This window comes from Gorilla gorilla, chromosome 1, assembly GCF_029281585.2.
Source record: "Gorilla gorilla gorilla isolate KB3781 chromosome 1, NHGRI_mGorGor1-v2.1_pri, whole genome shotgun sequence".
Classification (NCBI taxonomy): domain Eukaryota; kingdom Metazoa; phylum Chordata; class Mammalia; order Primates; family Hominidae; genus Gorilla; species Gorilla gorilla.
The window spans coordinates 63,758,771-63,780,000 of record NC_073224.2 but is presented as its reverse complement, the minus strand read 5'-3'; the positions used below and the strand labels follow the sequence as shown (position 1 = coordinate 63,780,000).

At 41.8% G+C, this 21,230-nt stretch overlaps 1 pseudogene; it reads right to left on the bottom strand.

The window, feature by feature from the left end:
* Positions 1 to 10,841: 10,841 nt before the first annotated feature.
* On the bottom strand, positions 10,842 to 20,937 carry LOC101124652 (zinc finger protein 101-like; annotated as a pseudogene).
* Positions 20,938 to 21,230: the final 293 nt, after the last annotated feature.

The following is a 21,230-nucleotide window of genomic DNA, read 5'->3' as shown; positions in this document are numbered from 1 at the left end:
TCGAAGATGAATTTAAGATTTGAGCTACAATTTCTGTGGCACTCACTCCCAAGGCTACTGGACCTTTTTGTTCACCTTTCAAATTGAAAATGGAAGCACGAGATGGTCTTGGGGATCTCTTCCTGATAGTTTTACACGGTCACGAATCTAAGAGCACATTTACAAAGGGCCATGGAAGGAGAGGCAAAGAACAAGATATAGAGGAGAAAGAAACGGGGTTCTAAATATGCTTCCCCTTCCCCTTCCCCTCAAAATAGCATTTTGGCCATAAGCTCACAGTTCTTCTCACCCTAGGGCACTCTCTGCCCCTTCACTCTTTCAGAGTTCTTACCCCAGGGCATAGGCATCCACACCCCAAGTTTATTGCAAATGAGAGTTTTAGTCATCTAGACACTTCTTCTAGATCAAGTTTGTGGGGCAGAAAACGAGAAAAGTCCCATATTGGAAGTCTGAATTCACATCCCTATAGAATCATTGTTATGCCCCTGGGTTGAGTTTTCTATTATTTCATTGTGTTAAGGATTAAATAAGCATTTGGGAACATAATTTCTATTTAGAAGATTAATTCCAAAGGAAGCTGTATTCTGAGTTCCAAACAGTGAAGCTAAGTCACAAAGAAAATTAACAAGTTCACTTTCAGTGAATATATATAGCACAGTTTTAAATTTGAATAATATATAGGAGAGGAGGGAACCTTAAAGTTTTAATATGGCCCTGCCAGGGTTAGGGTGGCAGCAATGGAAATGCAAAGAAGGTGATGATGAGTCATCGCAGAGGTAAACGAACTCCACAAGACAGCCACAGAGTGTAGGAGGACAAGGCAGAGGACTACTCAAAGATGACTACAACATTTAGTGTTTGGTGACTATTACCAGAAAGGGAACAGGTAAGTCAGGAGGAAAGGCGTGAGCATATTTTGGGCCACAGTAGCTTTAAAAATATCTAGTTTAAAGTTATCTACTGAACTTTAAAAAGTTCAGTAGGTGGTCAGGCAGGAAACTGGGAGAGAAACCAGACCTTCAGAGTCATCTATATAGATGTGTGAGTTAAACCTGTATGAGAATGGAGGTGGCTAATAAAGAAAATAGAACATCACTAGAAAGGAAGCAATGTTATGCTCCTTAAATATCATATAATTTTTTCTTATTTTCATGCTCACAGGATTAAAGGCTTGCTACTTCTCATTATGTGTATGGGAGAGGACTGAATATAGATAATTCAGTGAGGATGTGTGAATGGGAGGCAGAAAAGACAGCACAAGTGTAGAAAAACATTTCTTTTATCGTTTGCCCAGTGGCTTGTATGAGAACCTGGATTCTTCCTGAATACAATTATGGGCAGTCTGTTACTGATAGTAAATTTGCTTCCAGGTTCTATGGAAAATAGGTTAACATGTTTCTGAAGATGTCTCACTCCTGTGTGTGGGCAGAATGTGAGAGGATAACAGAGTGGTCCCAAGGACACTGTGGGAAGAACAGGTAGGCTGAAAGCCGTGATTCAGAAGACAACTAAGTCATCACTCAACTATGGCAGGAAGATGTCACCAAAAAGCCACAGATGAAGACATAAGTGAACCAGAGTCACCTTCAGTTGGGGTAAAACACAGGGTGGAGGAAAAAAATGGGGAAAATACATGGGGGTGTTACAATAGCCATGTTACCTGTTTCACAATTTTGTTGTGTCATTTTATGTGAAAACATTTTAGAAAGAAGTTTGAGGAGACTGGTTTAGGGGCTGTTAATCTGATGACCACATGAAGCCTGTCCTAATTTCTTTTTAAATGTCTATAAGATGCAGAGTAAGTGAAATATTCTATGAGAATAAAAGTAAGTTGATGTCGGAATCTTAGAGGGTTTGATTCCAATTACAAGTCTAATGAAGCTGAGCTGAGTGAAAATATTCTATCCTTATCTCCCAGTACACCCTGGCCACTTCCTGAAAAGGACATGAACTGAATAAAAAAAAAATGAGAAGTATTCATATTTTTATGTTCTTTGTCTATGATTCTGCTACCCAGGTTCAGTACCAACAGAAAGGCTAAAGTGCTTCTCTACCATTTGGGAATGAATCTGGATCCAACGAGCCCAAGCACTAATCTTCCCATTTGCCTCCCTCTACTCCCTCCCCACACCCATCAACCAATTGTGTTTCTTTTCCCCATCTTTCTACAATCAGGCAATCCAGAAAATTAACCCAGAAATTAAGTTGACAGAAAACAGTGGGGAATAAGTAGTGGCAGCATGCTTTCGGAGAAGCGAAGCTCCATGAAACTAATGTCATTGTGAATATAAAAGAAATACCCTAGTTGAATGAGATCATGGAAATTACACTCTTTCCATCACATTATATCTCAAAATACCAAAGAAGCAGATAATACAAGTAGAAGAATACCAAAACAATGGTTGAAACAAAATTACACCAAGATTTATTCAAATCTCTCCTCCAACCCCAACCTCCACTGAAATGGTTCTTTCTGAGGCTAACTTACATGTTAGGAAATTCATTTTTATAGGTATAAATCTAACTTTTTCTCCCCTCCAAATGAATAACAAACCACCATTTGTTGAATAATCCAATTTCCTATTAAATGGGATGCTTCCTTTATCATTTACTTTATTTCATATATATGTTGGTCAGGTTCTGAATTCTTCACTCTGTTTTCTGTTTTTCTTCCATTCAAACATTAATTGAGTTCCTAGTATGTGCCTCATGCTGTTTCAGGTGCTTAGATACATCAGTGAACAAAAAGATCCCTGTCCTCATTCAAGCTTATATGATAGCAGGGGAAGACAAATAATACACAATAAGCATAATAGCTAAGTAATTTACCTGATATGTTAGAAAGTGATCATTGTTATGAAAGAAAAAGAAAAAAGATAATGAGAGCAAAGGAGGTTCTGGGAGCTGGGGAAATTACCATCTGAAATTGAGTGGTAAGCCTAGGCCTTATTAGCAAAGACTTGAAGGAGGTGAGAGAATTAACAAAGAAAATACCTGGAAAAATAGTATTCAGGAAGCAAACATATCAAGAGCAAATTTCTTAATTCTGAGTTATGCATGGTGAGTTTAAGGTATAGCAAGGAGTCCAGAGTAGTTGAAGTTGAGTGAGAGGGTAAAGAAAAAGAACAATAATGATAGATAAAGCAGATTATGTGGGGTATTGTAGGCCATTGAGAGGATTTTGGCTTTATTCTGGTGAAATGGGTAATTGCTACAGTGTTTTAAGCTGTAGGAATATATAATCAGACTTACTTTTTCAAAGTATCACTGTGGCTAATTATCTGAAAATAATTTTGTATGAGTACCAGGAGAGAAGTAGGGAGACCTATTAGAAAAAAATTGAAGTAGTCAGGAAAGAGATGATGGTGGTACCTACCAATCAGCAATGTAGGCAGAGAGAAGTAATTCAGATCCCACGTATATTTTGAAAGTAAGGCTACCAGACTGTCTTAACGGATTGGATGTGGGGTATGAATAAGAAACTGTCTGAAATGACTCAAGGTTTCTTGGCTTGAGCAACTGGGATGAGCTGATAACCTGTAATTGCTCAGCTGCAATGGAAAAGGCTGCTGATACAGCAGGTCTTTGCGTGTGTGTGTGTGTGTGTGTGTGTGTGTGTGTGTGTGTGCATGAGAGAGAGAGAGAGCAGGGGTTTGTTGTTTAGGACATGTTGAGTTTGAGATGTCTATAAGACATTCAGTTGGAATAATTCCTTGACAGTTAAATATGTGAGTTGGAGTTGGAGAAAGGAATCTGAGCCAGAGATATAAATGTGGGGGTCACTGGCAAATAAATATTTAAAGCCATGGGTAAACATAAGATCACCACAGTAGACAATGTAGATACAGTTGGGAAGAGGAATAAGGGCTCAGCTGTGGAGCATTCCTACAATAAAAGTATGGGAAAAGGAAAACCCTGCAAAGGAGTGAGTGGCTAGTGGAGCAACAGAAAATTCTGGAAGCCATGTGAAGAAAACTTACCAAAGCAGTAGTGAGAGGTGACAGCGTGCTGGCAGTCCTCACAGCCCTCACTCGCTCTCTGCGCCTCCTCTGCCTGGGCTCCCACTTCAGAGGCACTTGAGGAGCCCTTCAGCCCACCGGTGCACTGTGGCAGCCCCTTTCTGGGCTGGCCAAGGCCGGAGTCGGCTCCCTCAGCTTGCAGGGAGGGGTGGAGGGAGAGGCGCCAGGGGGAACCGGGGCTGTGTGTGGCGCTTGCGGGCCAGCTGGAGTTCCGGGTGGGCGTGGGTTTCGCGGGCTCCGCACTCGGAGCAGCCGGCCGGCCCTGCCGGCCCCGGGCAATGAGGGACTTAGCACCCAGGCCAGCGGCTGTGGAGGGTGTACTGGGTCCCCCAGCAGTGTCAGCCCACTGGTGCTGTGCTCCATTTCTCACCGGGCCTTAGCTGCCTTCCCGCGGGGCAGGCCTCGCCATGCCTGAGCCTTCCCCCGCCTCCGTGGGCTCCTGTGCAGCCCAAGCCTCCCTGACGAGTGCTGCCCCCTGCTCCACGGCACCCAGTCCCATCGACCACCCAAGGGCTGAGGAGTGCCAGCGCATGGCACGGGACTGGCAGGCAGCTCCACCCGCAACCCTGGTGAGGTATCCGCTGGGTGAAGCCAGCTGGGCTCCTGAGTCTGGTGGGGACGTGGAGAACATTTATGTCTAGCGCAGGGATTGTAAATACACCAATGGGCACTCTCTATCTAGCTCAAGGTTTGTAAACACACCAATCAGCACCCTGTGTCTAGCTCAGGGTTTGTGAGTGCACCAATCGACACTCTGTATCTAGCTGCTCTGGTGGGGCCTTGGAGAACCTGTATGTCCATACTCTGTATCTAACTAATCTGATGGGGACATGGAGAACCTTTGTATCTAGCTCAGGGATTGTAAACGCACCAATCAGCGCCCTGTCAAAACAGGCCACTTGGCTCTACCAATCAGCAGGATGTGGATGGGGCCAGATAAGAGAATAAAAGCAGGCTACCCGAGCCAGCAGTGGCAACCCACTCGGGTCCCCTTCCACACTGTGGAAGTTTTGTTCTTTCGCTCTTTGCAATAAATCTTGCTACTGCTCACTCTTTGGGTCCACACTGCTTTTATGAGCTGTAACACTCACCGCGAAGGTCTGCAGCTTCATTCCTGAGCCAGCGAGACCACGAGCCCACCGGGAGGAATGAACAACTCCAGACAGGCTGCCTTAAGAGCTGTAACACTCACTGCAAAGGTCTGCAGCTTCAATCCTGAGCCAGCGAGACCACGAACCCACCAGAAGGAAGAAACTCCGAGCACATCCGAACATCAGAAGGAACAAACTCCAGACACGCCACCTTAAGAGCTGTAACACTCACCGCAAGCGTTGGCGGCTTCATTCTTGAAGTCAGTGAGACCAAGAACCCACCAATTCCAGACACAGTAGGAGTGATCATATGGCAAATACTGATGATAGAGTCGAGTGAGATGAAAACAAAGATTGACCACCAAGGTTAGCATCATGAAGTTACCAGTGATCTTGAGAGCAGTTTCCACGCAGTGATGTCAAATACCTGTTGGTATGGTTTTAAGAGAAAAGGGAAGGAGAGAATTTGCAGACAGTGAATACAGACAATCCTCTTAAGGAGGTATGTTGCAGAGAGAAGCAAAAAAAATTGAGTGGTATTTACTGAGGGAAGTAGAGTCAAGATACTTTTGTGTAAGGTAATTGGAATGATCCAGTAGAAAGTGAAAAAATGATAATGAAGGAAAAAGGAAAGAATTGCTAGAATGTTCTCTTTGAGTAGACAAGTAGAGATAGCAAATAACGAACAAGTAGAGAAACTGGCTTTAGATAGGAATATGGTTAGTTCATCTGAGGTAACAGGTAGGAAGGTGGAGGGAGGTGCCAGCGCTTTTAAGTAAGTAGATGTTGTGGTGGGCATCCATGCAAGTTTTCTTCTGATTGCTTCCATTTTCTCAGTAAAGGAGAAAGCATGGTCATCAGCTGAGCATAAGAGACATGTTGGAGTTTCAGCAAAATGGAAAAAGTCTGAAATAATCATCCTGAAGGCAAAAGACAGATGGACTAAGGATGTAGAGAAGGTTTACCTGACAGGATTAAGGGCCTACTTGAGATTCGTGATCATGAATTTCAAGTGAGATCAAGAAACTTGGTTGAGTGTTTTCTTCTAGTCTCCACTTTAGGTGATCAGGTACAGGTTCAGAATAATAGAGAGTTGGACTTCACTAGAAAGTGGTAATAGTTTTGCCAAAAGAATGGTAAAAAGTGAGAGAAAGGCAAAAGAATTAAGGGTGTATGAAAAAGAAGGCTTACAATAACTGCGTACGAAATTTAGGGTGGGAAAAGAGAAAATAAAAATATCAGAGAGAAACAGTGAAAAAGTGGTGTGATCAGTGGAAATGAGAGTTCCAAAGGGGTCAAAAGATTGCTGGGATTAGGAAGCTGGAAAGAGTGAGATGGGAGAAGGGAAGAGATGGTGTTTAGAGTGAGAGACATGAAATTCAGGTTATACAGAAGATCCAGTTATTGGTGATGATAAAAGTCATGAGGGCTCCTACAAGGAGCATCGCTGACTGAAGGAGAAGACGTCAAAGAACTGAGCAACCAGTTCTTTGTTATTGAAATCATCAAGAACTAGTGGTAAGAGTTGTGCTAGAATAAATTATATTATTTGAAGTTAAAAGTGTAGAGAAATAAGGAGTGTTAACAATGATGAATCATATAATCTGATTACATGAGACTCAAAATCAGCAAGTTTTAAAATCTTTTAATTTTTTTAATAGACAAATAATAATTATACATATTCACCTAGGTTGATTCCACATCTTGCCTATTGTGAATAGGGCTGCAACGAAAATGGGGATGCAGATGTCTCTTCAATACACTAATTTCCTTTCATGTGGATAGATTCTCAGGAGTGGAATTGCTGGATCATATGGTAGTTCTAGTTGTATTTTTTAAGGAATCTCCATACTCTTCCCATAGTGGTTGTACTAGTTTACATTCCCACCAACAGTGTATAAGAGTTCTCTTTTCTTCACATTCTCACCAGCACAAAATCAGTAAGTTTTTAAAAGGAAAAGAGGGAGAATGAGAGAAGCCACAGTGAGCAAAGAGGACAAGACCTGTCCAATTTCCAAGCTCAGTAGGAGGAAAAAATAGCCTGGATGGCTGGGCAATGTTGTCAGGGAAGAGTCATATTTTCATTAGAGCAAGGAGAAAGAAACATTTAAAAACTAGGTTGCAGATACAGGAGATTTTACTAATAATGGGCCATAAATTACACTGTGGATGCTGTAGAAGAGTTGCCAGAGTAAAGGAGAGGTGGAGAAGGGTACAAGGAGTCTAAGAGTAATTAGAATGAGGAGGATAAGAGATGAGCTGGGAGTCTGTGGTGTTTCATGGCACATAACTAGGTATAAAGAGCATAATGAGCTTAATTCTTCATTTGTCCATCCCACCTCATATCCACATTTGCCTTCCACCTGTCAGTTCTCCATTACAGAAAGTGTGATCTTATAAAACTCTGACCACATCATTCTGCTGCTTAAACCCCTTTAACGGCTTCTATTGATCTTAGTATAAAGACCAACATCCTTGGTATAATTCACAAAAACCTGCATAGTCTGGCTACCTCTCCAACTCAATACATGCATTTGCTTTGTACATCCCGGTCATGTTGGCCTTTTTAATGTTTCTAAAGCACTAAACTTTCCCCTCTCACAGCCTTTCTATTCCCTTCTGCCTAGAATACCTTCCTCTACACACAACCCCCAGGTTTTGTCTATTTAACTCCCACTTGTCTTTCAGATCTCAACTCAAACTGTCCCCAAATAGGTCAGGTTCTCTTGTTGACAAGATCACAAAACCCTATTTTCATATACTTACACTGGCTTGTAATTATGTTTGTGACTGTGACTCATGTATCTCAATCTCACCCAGTTTACTGAATGGTAAGCTCCATGAAGACAAAAAACACGTCTGTTGTTTTTACCATTATATGTCCAGAAACTCACTAAGCACCCGACACTTAGTATTGGGTAATAAATATTACTTGGTAATAAATATTTATTAAATGACCTGATCCACAGGATATTGTCCTCATCACTACAACCAGATAAATACCCTTATTCTTTTTTTTTTTTTTTTTTTCGTCAGTAGAGGTTTTACTATTTGACTCAAGTAAGGAGGCCATGGGGAGTATTCTCCAAAGCAGTGTCTCTCTGAGGCAAAGTGACAGGAGGGTTTTCTGAGGCCATGGAGAGGGGAGAGGGTGCATCACCACATGTAGAGGAGGGAGTTTCAGTGGCACACATGCACTGAGCCGTTCTGCCAGCATAAGGTCTCATGAGATGGTCATGAGCTATAGCTCCTCCCTGAGTGGAGATTTTAGCATCGTCATGTCAGGGGCCTTTGAACAAGCACAACTCCCATCTTGAAGAGGGGCTGGGTAAAATGAGGCTGAGACCCACTGGGCTGAATTTCCAGGAGGTTAGGTATTTTAAGTCATAGGAGGTCCGCACAGATACAAGTCATAGAGACCTTGCTGATAAAACAGGCTGTGGTTAAAGAAGGCGGCCGAATCCCACCAAAACCAAGATGGTTTTGACAAGTGACATCTGGCTGATGCAAGTAACATCTGATTGTCCTCACTGCTGATTATACACTAATTATAATACATTAGCATGCTCAAGGACACTCCCAGGATCACCATGACACTTTACAGATGCCATGGCAATGTCAGGAAGTTACCCTATATGGTCTAAAAAGGAGAGGAATCCTCAGTTCTGGGAATTGCTCCCCCTTCCTTGGAAAACTCATGAGTAATCCTCCCCTTGTTTACCATTTAATCAAGAAATAACTATAAGTATCCAGGCTGGACATGGTGGCTCACACCTGTAATCCTAGAACTTTGGGAGGTCAAGGCAGGTGAATCACTTGAGGCCAGGATTTCAAGACCAGCTTAGGCAACATGGCAAAACCCCATCTCTACTAAAAATACAAAAATGTAGCTGGGCATGGTGGCACACTTGTAGTCCTACTTGGGAGGCTGAGGCAGGAGGATTGCTTGAACCCGGGAGGTGAAGGTTGCAGTGAGCTGAGATCGTGCCACTGCACTCCAGTCTAGGTGACAGAGTGAGACTTTGTCTCAAAAAAAAGAAAAAACAACAACAACAAAAAAAACAAGGCCAGTGCCATGGCTCATGCCTGTAATCCCAGCACTTTGAGAGGCTGAGGCAGGTGGATCACTTGAGGTCAGGCATTCGAGACCAGCCTAGCCAACATGGTGAAACCCTGTTTCTACTAAAAATACAAAAAATTAGCCAGGTGTGGTGGTGCATGCCTGTAATCCCAGCTACTCGGGAGGCTAAGGCTACAGAATTGCTTGAACCTGGGAGGCAGAGGTAGTAGTGAGCCAAGATCATGCCACTGCACTCCAGCCTGGGTGACAGAGTGAGACTCCATCTCAAACAAACAAACAAAGAGCTGGTTTAAAGAAAGAAAGTCACCGCATTCCACCCGGGATTTGGGGAAGAAGAGGCTGCCTAGCAGTAGGCTGTAAACTAGGCTGATTGCTCAAGTTGATTGGATTCCTATAATCCTGGGAGACTCTACCTGTCTGCCTACAGAGATTTGAACTCGCTTAGATAAGCAGCTGGCTGCACCCACAGTTCACAAGGAAAACTCACATTCAGAAGGCAAAACACATTCCCAAGCTTGGGCTGAAATGGAGCCCCAGAGCGGATCCAGCCCCACTGCCAAGGCAGGGACGTGTAAGAATTTAACTCTGGGAAGTTAACATGCCCACCTCTCCCTCACAGTGTGGAAATACCCCCTCCTTCAAGACTTCAAGACTTTCATTTTCACCTGAAAGAGTCTGTCACCCACAGAGTCAACTTAAGGTTCTGACATATGAACACTGTCAAATTCATAAACCTTTCTCCAGGAGGCAATCCAAACAAGTCTTTGTCTAAGCACAAACTTCACAGACTTTATATATATATATATATATATATATATATATATATATTTTTTTTTTAGAAACGGGGTCCTGCTCTGTCGCCCAGGCTGGAGTGCAGTGGCAGGATCATAGTTCACTATAGTCTTGAATTCCTAGGCCCAAGCGATCCCCTGGCCCCAGCTTCATGAGCAGCTGGGACCACAGGCACCCACCACCACACCACACCTGGCTAATTTGTTTGCATTCCTTCATAGACAAGGGGTCTTGCCATGTTGCCCAGGCTGGGCTTAAACTCCCAGGCTCAAGTGATCCTCCCACCTCAGCTTCCCAAAGTGCTGGGATTACAGGTGTGAGCCACCACACCCAAGCCACAGATTTTCTTAAGGGATATGAAGACTGTTCTTCACGGTGCTGCATGTTATATATTCTGTAAAAAGACATGTAAAACACGTATCTAGGCCGGGCATGATGGCTCATGCCTGAAATCCCAGCATCTCTGGAGGTAGAGGCGTGCAGACCACGCGAGGCCAGGAGTCTGAGACCAGCCCAACCAACATGGTGAAACCCCATCTCTACTAAAAATACAAAAATTATCTGGGCATGGTGGTGCACACCTGTAATCCCAGCCACTTGGGAGGCCGAGGAAGGAGAATCACCTGAACTCGGGAGGCAGAGGTTTCAGTGAGCCAAGTTCATGCCACTGCACTCCAGCCTGGGGGACAAAGCGAGATTCCATCTCAAAAATAATAATAATAATAAATAGAGTAATTGTTAAAATTGAAAACGTTCCTGTATTTTCCAGACTACTAACATTTCCATCCAGTGTGCATTCTTCAATTTACATCGTCCATCTCCACAATACCCAGCCTTCTTATGTTGTCCAGGCTGGTCTCAAACTCCTGGGCTCAGGTGATCCCCCTGCCTCAGCCTCCAAAAGCACTGTCTGCGCCTGGCTAAATGAGTTTTTTTCATGTTGTCAAAGGCAATTTTAAAAAGTAGACTTTACCACATTGTTTAGAGTCAAAGGGTTTTTCTCTAGTGTGAGTCATTTCATGTCTCCTTAGGGAACTGCCACATCCGAAGGCCATACCGCACCTTTTACAGTCATATGGCTTTTCTCCACTATGAGTTTTTTCATGTCTTCGAAAACAACTGGGATAATTGAAGGTTTTACCACGTTTATTACATTCATAAGGTCTCTCTCCAGCATGAGCTCTTTCACGTGCTTGAAGGGACATGGGACATCTAAGACTTGGTCACATTTTTGACGTTCGTAGTTTTCCTCCACTATGGGTCCTTTCATGTCTGCGAAGGGAACTGGAACGACTGAGTTTCTTCCCACATTCCTGACATTGGTGGGATTTCTCCAGCGTGAGTTCTGATTTCATGTGTCTGAACGTAAGTTGTACCACATTCTTTACATTTGTGAGGTTTTTCTCCAGGGTGACATGAATTTGAAATAAAGTGGGATAATCAAAAGGTTCTCCACAGTATTTACATTCATAGCGGTTTTCTCCAGTGTGCATTTTTCCATGTTTTCGAAAGTAACTGGAAATAGTAAAGGCTCTCACGATTTCCCTACATTTATAGGACCTCTCTCCAGTGCGAGTTCTTTCATGAATTTGAAATAAATTGGGAGAATTAAGGGCTTTCCCGCACACCCTGCATTCATAAGGTTTCTTTTGAGTTGGTGTTACTGTGCGCCTTGGACCATTATTGGGGGAAATGGAGGCTTTCCCACATTGTTTCTGTTTACAGGGCTTCTCTCCCCATTCCCCATCACACTGGTAGCGTTTCTGTCCGGCGTGAGCTCTCATGTGCCTGTCCAGGAATGAATGACAGAGGAAGACTTTCCCACACACACTGCATTTGCATGGTTTTACCCCAGTATGACTTTTCTTCTTCAGGTGACAATCAGGAATCTGGCTGAAGGGTTCACCATGTTGACTCCCTTCTTTATGTCCACAGAATCTCTCACCCAGACTTTGACAGAGGCCAGGTTCCTGAGGGTTTCCAGCATCACATCTCTGTAGAGATTCTTCTGGGAAGGACTCAGCAAAGCCCACTCCTCCTGGGTGAAGTTCATAGCCACATCTTCAAAGGCCACTGAGTCCACTTCCGGCTTCTGGGTGTCCTGGGTCCTCCATGGGGCTGGAGCAGCCGGAGCAGGTTCCACGTGACAGAAGCCGTGGTATCTGGACAACAGGGGCCTCCCCAAGGAACTGAAACCCGGACCCGAGTGGGGCCCATGCCTAAATATCCTTATTCTTATGCCATCAATATCACTGCTCCTCCTTCTTATTGATAGGAAAATTGGATGGTAGAAAAGCATTAGAAATAAGATTTCAGCTTTCCTTAGACTCCAACATTTCTTAATATCAGAAACTATTACAAATGAATAACAAAAATATTAACATACCAAAAGAAAAATAAGTATATCACAGGTACTTCATTAAAAAAGAAATATAAGTGGCGACTAAACACACAAAAGATTAACTCCACTAGTAATCAAGGAACATAAAAACACAAAGAACACTACTACTGTAGAGATAACAACTACATGTTATTTTTCTATTTTTCTTGAAATTCGTATTTCTGAAAAATAATTGTTAACCAGTAGTAAAGCTTGAAAATTTTTACACTGTAGAAATGAACAGAGAAGAAATTTCAGTGTCTAGTAATGCTGGCCCAGTAGCCGACTAAATCTCCTGCTTAAAACAACTTTTTAAAAATAAGATGAAATAAAGAACAAAGTACAAATAAGATAGTATGGAATTACCAGGCCACAGAGAAGAGAAAAGAACAACCAAGAGAATCAAGGGAATATGAAAGATGTGTTTGCCCTATGAACATCTACCAAACTCTGAAATTTTAAACTTTCATTTTTACAACCTCTCAGGTCAAAAGGAATAGAAATCAAAGCTCTGTCTCTCACAAAATAACAGTCTGTTTGGAGACCCTCACTACAAAGAAAAAAAAAAAAACACTGGGACTCCAAAAGACTACATATTTAGGATTAGGGACAACAATACTTAAACCAGCCTTTCAACCATAGTCTTGTTGTCCAGGTTTTCATCACTTGTGTCAGCCAGGAAACCTCAGGTCTTCAACATAGATTAAGGGTATCCCAAACTTGCTGAGACTTCAGCTCCCTGGTATAAGGGATGTAAGTCTTCTTTGGAGGAAGGTACCTTTATCTTAGCCTCAAAGTATTCCTACAAACAATTTCTCAAGACCATTAGATAAGAAGGTGCACATGCATACACACACACACGCACACGCTTGCACACACACACACACACAAAGACAACTTGAGAAAACCACAAAAATAAAAAACAGATCCTTTAAGACTTTATTTTTATTTTTTGAGACAGGATCTCACTCGTGTTGCCCAGGCTCGAGTACAGTGACGCGATCTTGGCTCACTGCAACCTCCGCCTCCCAGGTTCAAGTAATTCTCCTGCCTCAGCCTCCCAAGTAGCTGGGACTACAGGTGCACGCCACCATGCGTGGCTGATTTTTGTATTTTTAGTAGAGATGGGGTCTTGCCATGTTGGCCAAGGTGGTCTCAAACTCCTGGCTTCAAGTGATCCACCCATCTCTGCCTCCCAAAGTGCTGGGGCTACAGGCTTGAGCCACCGCGCCCGGACTGGATCTTTTAAGACTTTAGATAATGGAATTATTAGACTCATAATGTGGCAGCATAACCTTAGCATCAACACTCATGCAAAATAGTATGAAAAAGGCAAAATGAGGGCCAATATTACTCATGACCCAGTAGCAAAAATCCTAAACAAAATTTGAGCAAATAAAATCTAACAATATAGAAAAATGCCTACTATAGCAGGAACAAATTCCAAATAATGTGAAGTGAGTTTAACATTGGAATTGTCTGTGTTGAGATCAGAAATACTCAGGCATTTAATAGATAAGACTTCCTCTAGACAAACTTCAATATAACTATGACTGTATTATATCTTCACTTCTATAGTTGACCTTTCCTTTTTGAAAGCTCCTCCTTGAATTAGATATGTCATAAAATATTAATATCTTCAAATATGTTATACCACAGATTGCAAAGTTGAGACTTTGGATCAAATTCAACTCACAGATTGTTTACTTTGGCCTTCAGTGTTTTAAAGAAATTGAACACAACATTTACAAATTGGAAAACTTCAATGAATCTAGATTTTTGGCTTCTCTCAAAAAACGAGACTATGACAAAACTGGGCTTTTCTTTTCACCTGGCAACAATCAACTACACCTGAGGAATGGCTGCCCCATCTAGCTAGAGTGTGTGTTCTCCTGTTTGCCATAGTCGCTGCCACTCCAGCCACGTGTCACTTGCCATTAACCCGTGTGTGTTCATCCATCCCCCAATAGTAAACTCAAAAGAAAAACAAATCTTTATTGTTCTATCTCTCAGATGAGGGAAAACAGAAAATTGGACAAAGAGGTACCAACCTGTCAAGAAAAATGGGAAAAGTACATATATTTGTGAGAGAATATTACTTCCTATTTAGTTTGCTACTACCTGGTCACCTTTACCCCTTTATACTACCTGCTTGACCCTGTATGTAGAAGTTTGTAACTTCTAAGTTATAGTCACTTTCAAATTGCCTAGGAGTGGCCTACCTCTTTTTAGTGATTTTCTGTATTTATGCTGTATGTGTTAGGTGTTAAACTTTCAATTTAATTTTCAGAATGTAGTCTCATTTCCTTAATTCCCAAGTTCCGGGAAGCACTTTACTAGCCCCCAAACGCTGATAAAACTTCAAAGTAGCAGGGGGGGTCTTTCCAAGACAGCGGATTGGAAGTTTTGTTAGCACATTTCACTTTCTTAGAAAGAGCAAAATAGTGTGTAGAGATTCACGGTGTGGATTTTTATTCAGAAAGGAACATAGGAGCACAACAGAAAAAAATGAAAGAAACTTCAAATACGTTGAAAGCAGCCCATGACATTCTTGATCCTAATTCATAGGCAGCCTTGCAGAAATTTGCCAGGCAACTTAAGCTGTGGTCACAGGTTGGGAGAGAATCCCAACTGGGATCGGCAATCTAAAGTGAGGACAAACCCTCATGGCCAGAACTGAGAGTCAAGTGGGTAATGGGCTCTTGCCGCAGGTGCAGGAACTGGGCATACCCTCACTTTGCAGGCCCAGACCAGCCAAGGTGTTGTCTGGGAGCCACTTTCTGTCCAGAGCAGAGTCTTGCAGCCTGGGGCAATTTTACAAACTGAGTACATACTGCTTGGGACTCAGATGACTTTTTCAGCTTCCTGCCAGCAGTGGGCTCTTGGTGGGAGACCCACCAGGTCAAGGCCTGAAAGCTACTGGGGTCCCACTACTGCCTGCTGGGCTGTGAAGCCTAGGCTCCACTCTCTCCTCATGAGGGCTCTTTTGTACAGCAGAGGTGATTCCACTCCTTCCTTGGAACACTGCCCCAGAAAACAGGAAACTGACCTCAGACCCTCGTTGGGGCTGCTACTGTGCTCACCATTGGGAAACCTGAATGCAGACTTGCCTGACCCAGCTTTGCCTGCCTACCCACCTTGGTGGCAGAACATGGGACAGGGACCCCTAGGAGTTCCATGGCCCAGGTGATATGCTGGGACTTCTGAGTACTTCTCCTGGCTAACAAAGGTCAAATATAAATCCCACGGCCACTATCACAGCTGTCTCTCTCCTGCAAGTGCCACCTACTGGCCAGGAGGTCAACCTGCACAGCCCATTATAACATCTACTGACACAATCACACAACCCTCAGGAAGAAGAAATCCTTTATGGGACCTCAGCTACCACCATTGCCCACACCATCCTGGCTACTTAGGAGGCCTTGAGTCCATTCAAGTACGTCACTACTACAGCTGGCATTTGAGAAGGCCAGCACACTAAGGCCATTTATAACAAAGGAAATTTCACAGAACCTACACCACTCTCCGACTACCCCAATCAGGGCTGGTGTTTGCACCTGCCATTTGATGGACCTGAGAGCAAATGAGCCTCGTGCAGCTTCACCCAGCTTTGCCTAGCTCTGAGAGCAGAGCCTAGGCCATTGTGGAGTCCCACAGTGTGGTCCATGGCCTGAGGCATCAAGAGAGCTTCTTTAGGTAAAAAAAGATCAAACACACACCCTACTGCTACCACTGCAGCTGACTCTTACCTGCCAATGCCACCTACTGGCCTGGAGGTCAAACTGCACAACCCAATACAAAAATCTGTTGACACCATGCACAGTGCTTGGGAATGTTGGGAATGAGATAAGTTTCTCAAGACCTCCACCTTTCCATCTCTGCAGGTGGCCAAGAGTCTACTTATATGTCCAGTACACTGTTACTACAACTAGCATTTGAGAAAACCACCACACTGAGGCTATGTATAAGCAAGGAACTCATACAGAGTATTTGCCACCTGACAGCACTCAGAAGCAAAAGAAACTATCATCACAGTGAACAGGCAACCTACAGAATGGAAGAAAATTTTTGCAATCTACCCATCGGACAAAGGTCTAATATCCAGAATCAACAAGGAACTCAAACAAATTTACAAGAAAAAAACAACCCCATCAAAAAGTGGGCAAAGGATATGAACAGACAGTTCACAAAAGAAGACATTTATGTGGCCAACAAACATATGAAAAGAAGCTCAACATCACTAATCATTAGAGAAATGCAAATCAAAACCACAATGAGATACCAACTCATGCCAGTCAGAATGGCAATTATTAAAAAGTCAAGAAACAACAGATGCTGGCGAGACTGTGGAGAAATAGAAATGTTTTTACACTGTTGGTGGGAAGGTAAATTAGTTCAACCATTGTGGAAGACAGTGTGGAGATTCCTCAAATATCTGGAACCAGAAATACCATTTGACCCAGCAATTCCATTACTGGATATATACCCAAAGGAATATTAATCATTCTACTATAAAGACACATGCACATGTATGTTTATGGCAGCACTATTTACAATAGTGAAGATGTGGAACCAACTCAAATCCCATCAATGATAAACTGGATAAAGAAAATGTGGTACATATACACCATGGAATACTATGCAGCCATATAAAGGAATGAGATCATGTCCCTTGCAGGGACATGGATGAAGCTGGAAACCATCATCCTTAGCAAACGAACACAGGAACAGAAAACCAAACACCACATGTTCTCACTCATAAGTGGGAGTTGAACAATGAGGACACATGGACGTAGGGAAGGGAACAACACACACTGGTGCCAGTAGAGGGTTGGGGGGCAAGGGGAGGGAGAGCACTCAGACAAATAGCTATGCATGCAGGGCTTAAAACCTAGATGATGGGCTGATAGGTACAGCAAGCCATCATAGCACACATACACCTATGTAACAAACCTACATGTTCTGCACTTGCATCCTGGAACTTAAAGTAAAATAAATTAATAATAATAATAATAAGAGCCATCTATGACATACACACAGTCAACATCATACTGAATGGGGAAAAGCTAAAAGCATTCCTCCTAAGCACTGGCATGAGATAAAGATGCTCACTTTCACCACTTCTACTCAACATAGTACTGGAAGTTCTGGCCAGAGCAATCAGACAAGAGAAATAAATAAAAGACATCCAAACTGGAAAAGAAGTTGAATTATTTCTGTTTGCTGACAATATAGTCTTGAACCTAGAAAACCCTAAAGACTCTTCCAAAAGATTCCTAGATTTGATAAATGAATCCAGAAAAGTTTCAGGATAAAAAAATCAACATAGAAAAATAGGTAGCATTTCTATACAACAATAATGATCAAACTGAGAAACAAATCAGTAACTAAATTCCATTTACAACAGCTACAAAAAATCCATTTAACTAAAGAGGTGGAAGATGTACACAAGAACTATAAAACATCGAATTTATAGCTTCATTGTAATTCCTATCAAAATACCAATGTCCTTATTCACGGTTAGAAAAAACAATCCTAAAGTTCATCTCAAAAAAGAGCCCAAATAGCCAAAGCACTCTTAAGCAAAAAGAACAAAGTTGGAGGCATCATAGTACTTGACTTCAAATTATACTACAAGGCTGCAGTAACCAAAAAAAGCATGTTATTGATATAAAAATAGACACATAGATCAATACAACAGAATAGAGAACCCATAAAGTCACATACCTACACACAACTGATCTTCAACAAAATCAACAGAAACTTAAACTGAAGGAGGGATACCCTAATTCAATAAATAGTTCTGAGAAAACTGGATAGCCGTCTGCGGAACAATGAAACTAGATCCCTATCTCTCACTATATACAAAAATTAAGATGGAGTAAAGACTTAAATGTATTACCTGAAACTATAAAAATTCTAGAAGAAACCCTAGAAAACTTCCTTTGGACATCGGCTTAGGTAAATGTAACAAAAACAAAAATAGACAAAAGGGACTTAATTAAACTAAAAAGCTGCCGCACAGCAAAAAAAAAAAAAAAGAAAAAGAAAAAAGAAAATTATGAACAGAGTGAACACGCAACCTATGGGATGTGAGAAAATATTTGTAAATGATACAGCCAACAAAGGACTAATATCCAGAAGCTACAGGGAACTCAAACAACTCAAGAACAACAAAAAAGCAAATAGCTGGGCACGGTGGCTCACGCCTGTAATCCCAGCACTTTGGGAGGCTGAGGCAGGCAGATCACCTGAGGTCGGGAGTTCGAGACCATTCCGACTAAAATGGTGAAACCCCGTTTCTACTAAAAATACAAAAAATTAGCCAGGCGTTGTGGCACGCAACCGTAATTCCAGCTACTCAGGAGGCTGAGGCAGGAGAATCGCTTGAACCCGGGAGGCGGAAGTTGCAGTGAACCCAGATCTCGCCACTGCACTCCAGCTTGGGCAACAAGAGTGAAACTCTGTCTACAAAAAAAAAAAAAAAAAAGCAAATAAAATATCCCCATTAAAAACTGGGCAAATGATACGAACTGACATTTTCCAAAGGAAGACATGCAAATGTCCAACAAGCATATGAAAAGATGCACATCACTAATCATCAGAGAAATGCAAATTAAAACCACAATGAGATACCATCTCACACTAGTCAAGATGGCTGTAACTAAAAATTCAATAAATAACAGATGTTGGTGAGGATGCAGAGAAAAGGGAACACTTATATACTGTTGGTGGAAATGTAACTTAGTACAACCTCTACGAAAAACAGTATGGATAGTTCTCAAAGAACTAAAAATAGAACTACCATTCAATCCAGCAATACCGCTACTGGGTATCTACACAAAAGAAATCATTACATCCAAAAGTTATCTGCATTTGTATGTTTATCGCAGCACTGTTCAAAATAGCAAAGATATGGAACTACCTTAAGTGCCCATCAATGGACATGACTGGTTAAAGAAAATGTGCCATATATACACCATGGAATACTGCTTAGCCATAAAACAGAATGAAATGATGCCTTTTGCAGCAAAATGGATGAAACTGGAGGCTATTATCTTAAGTGAAATAACTCAGAAACAGAAAGTAAAATACCACATGTTCTGAATTATAAGCGAGAGCTAAATAATGTGTATACATGGACCTAGACTGTAGAATAATAGACACTGGAGAACAGGAAAGTGGGAGGGATGAGAAATTACTTTCGGGGAACAATGTACACTATTCAGGTGATGGTTACACCAAAAGACCAGATTTTACCACTAAGCAAAATATCCATGTAACAAAACCCCACTTGCATTCCCAAATCTATTTTTTGAAAAGTTGAACCTAAACTGAAATCCAGTTAACACCTTTGTTCTTTTTTTCTTCCCTTATCTTTTCCCCAGAAATAAGCTGTTACTGAATCTGAAGAAAGAAAAAACATAAACAGAATTTTCTTTTTTGAGGCGGAGTCTCGCTCTGCCGCCAGGCTGGAGTGAAGTGGCACAGTATCGGCTCCGCAACCTCTGCCTCTCGGGCTCAAGCGATTCTCTTGCCTCAGCCTCCCGAGTAGCTGGGACTACAGGTACATGCCACCACACCCAGCTAATTTTTGTATTTTTAGTAGAGACAGAGTTTTACCATGTTGGCCAGGATGGTCTCCATCACTTGACCTCATGATCCGCCCGCCTCGGCCTCCCAAAGTGCTGGGATTACAGGTGTGAGATACCGTGCCGGGCCATGAAGAGAAATTTTTATATTCTGTTCACAACATCTAATAGTAAGTTGGGGTCTCAAGTGGAAGTTGATCTTCATAAACTTTTGTTCAAACTACAGGCATACCTCAGAGATATCACAAGTTCAGTTGCAGACTACCACAGTAAACCAAATATCAGAATAAGGTGAATCACATAAATTTTTTTGGCTTTCCAGAGCATACAAAAGTTATGTTTACACTATACTGCAGTCTATTAAGTGTGCAATAGAATTATATCTAAAAAATTTACCTACCTTAATTAACAAACACTTTATTGCTTAAAAAAATGTTAGCAATCATCTGAGCCTTCAGTGAGTCAGAATCTTTTTGCTGGTGGAAGGTTTTGCATGGATGTTGATGGCTGCTGACTAATCAGTGTGATGATCGATGAAGGTAGTAGTGGTCTGGCAATTTCTTAAAATAAGACAACAGTTAAGTTTGTCACATCAATTGACTCTTCCTTTCACAAAAGATTTCTCTGTATCATGCAATGCTGTTTGCTAGTATTTTATCCACAGTAGAACTTCTTTCAAAACTGTAGTCCTCCTAAACCCTACTTCTACTTTATCAACTAAGTTTATGTAATATTCTAAATACTTTCTTGTCATTTCAACAATGTTCACAGCCTCTTTACCAGGAATAGATTCTATCTCAATAAACTGCTTTCTCTGCTCATCCATAAGATGCAACTCCTCATCCATTCAAGTTTTATCATAAGTGTGCAGTAAGTCACTCACATCTTCAGGATCCACTTTTAATTCTAGCTTTCTTGTTATTTCTTCCACATCTGCAGTTACTTCCAACTCAGAAGCCTTGAATCCTTCAATGTTATCCATGAGGGTTGGAATCAACTTCTTCCACACTCCTGTTAATGTTGACATTTTGGCCTTCTCCAATGAATCATGGATGTTCTTAATGGCAAATATAATGGTAAATCCTTCCCTTGAGGATTTTGATTTAATTTGCCCAGGTCCATCAAAGAAATCTCTTTCTATGGCAGCTATAACTTTATAAAATTTATTTCTTAAATTGTAAGACTTGAAAGTTGAAATTATTCCTTCATCCATTGGCTACAGAATTAGCTGTGTTAGTAGGCATGAAAAAAATTAATATCCTCATACATCTCCAT